Genomic DNA, 2,203 nt, shown 5'->3' on the forward strand with positions numbered 1-2,203 from the left:
GCACACCGCTACACTTTATGAGGTCCTGCCCACCCTCCGTCCCTCGTTCTCTCTCTCTCTTACTTCATTCCTGCCTTCCACCAGTGGACTTTCAAGAGCCTCTACTAAAGTACTGAGCTCTAGTTTAGTTTAGGAAAAAACCCAGCCATAAAACGTCTTACCACCCAACCTGAGCGGCAGGGAGTATTGGCACAGACAAAATGCTGAGGGAGGCTGGCCGGTTAGCTCAGGTGGCTAGAGCATGGCGGTGACAACACCAAGGTCAGGGCTTTGGATCCCCTTACTGGCCAGCTGCTCAAAAAAAAAAAGCAAAATGCTGAGGGAACAAGAAGTGACTTCCATACGTAGGGTGGGAAGGTTCCACCTGAGCTGAGTGTTGGATGAATGCAGAAGGTCAGGAGGGTGGCTCGCCAGCACAGAGACTAGTGGACACGAAAGCACGAAGGCCAGAGCAGACGCTTGGGAAGAGCAGTCTGGTGGGAGGAACGGTTTGGTGCCGAGCTGGAAGTGTAGGTGGGCACTGGAGTTGTGCTATAAGGAGTCTAGACAACATTCTGCAGGCAGTGGGGTGCTCTAGTTGCATTTGAGCAGAATCTTGAAGAACGAAAAGGAGTTCATTAGGAAGATTATACTCTCCTGAGGACAGCAACAGTGTCTTGTCCTCCCAACACAGCGACTGGCCCCTTCTGGAGACAGTCCGTAAATATTTACAAACTGTACACATGTGTGCTTCTCAAACTTTAACTTGCATCAAAGTCACCTGGAGAGCTTGTTGAAATAAGATTGTTGGGCTCCATGTTCACAGTTTCCAAATCAGTAGGTCCAAGAACGGGGCCATGAATTTGCATTTCTGACAAGCTTCCCAAGGATGCTGATGCTGCTGGTCTGTGGACCATATTTCAAGTAGCACAGGTTGACTTAGTGCATCTCCTCTTTAGTTTATGCTCAGAAGCCAGAAGCACTCAGAATAAATATTTTAAGGAGACCTGGGATCAGGAGATGAATAATATCTTACATTGTGTATTGTTTTATAGTTTCCAAAATCTTTTTTTATTTGACACTTGCACTTCTGTGACACTATTATCTAATTTTACAGATGAAGAAACAGGGGTCCCGAGAGTCAAGATTACTTCTGCAAGAACTTTGAGCAGGTAAAACATGGAGGTGGAAAATAAATCCAGGTCCTCCAGCTCCCACAGTGGTGGGTCAGAGGAGGTCTGTGGCTAAGTTACAGCATTGTTTCCAAGGAGGCACTGAAGCCCGGGAATGCAGCACCAAGTATCCACTGCTAGCACCTAGAGCACCCCAGGGGGCTGGGCCAGGATGCCACTAACAGGAGGCTGCAGGTCTCAGAGAGTTACTTCTTGGTGTATTAACCCCTCGAGGCCTCTGTCCTGGGGCCTTTTCCTAATGGTGGTGCTAAATGACTCATCCTTTCTGCTGGCAGTTCCTCTCCTGCACAGATTTCCTATTTGCAGTGTTCCTATGGCTGTGTGTGCTGCCCCCCTGAGGAAACCCGTGTGTCATTTGTCATGGAATTAGGGACAGAATTCATCAAACCATTTAATTCCTTTTCTCAGAAGTCTGATTCCCATTCAGTACCATATCTCTGGGCATATAAGAATTATTCAATAGTACCACCATGATGAAAACCCTTAGACTAGGAAGATAAGATGTCCACTAGAGTGTCTAATGAAAGAGTAGAAATTCTAGTGGAATCTACCGGACTGATTTCCAGACCTAGCTTCCACAGAGCACTTCAGACACTCAAGCACCTTGCTTGGGAGTAATTTGAGTATAAAGTGTCAGCTCCAGTCCAGCCCCTCTCATGAGAATGTTTTAGACAATTGTTGGTAAAAAACAAATAATCTGTATTCTTGTGAGATAATAAGCTTTACTGTTTATGCAAGTTAATTTATAAAAGAAATTCTATTACACATAGGCTGAATTTATAAAATATCTCTCACTAAAACTGGTTCATGTACATCCTAATGCAAAAATTTAGCTGTGTTTTAATGTTCATTTTACATAATATTCTATCAGCAGTAACCAAAATACTTTAAAGTTATGACATATTTTAAATATAAATGTCATGAAAATTCTGCTATTTTTCTTAATTGCTCAGGCCAAAGTATAAAATCTGAGCACTCTCAATCCCATGGGATATAAACTCACTGTGGAAAACACACAGCAGCCAACGAGT

This window comes from Cynocephalus volans, chromosome 7 (assembly GCF_027409185.1).
Source record: "Cynocephalus volans isolate mCynVol1 chromosome 7, mCynVol1.pri, whole genome shotgun sequence".
In the NCBI taxonomy this organism is placed as follows: domain Eukaryota; kingdom Metazoa; phylum Chordata; class Mammalia; order Dermoptera; family Cynocephalidae; genus Cynocephalus; species Cynocephalus volans.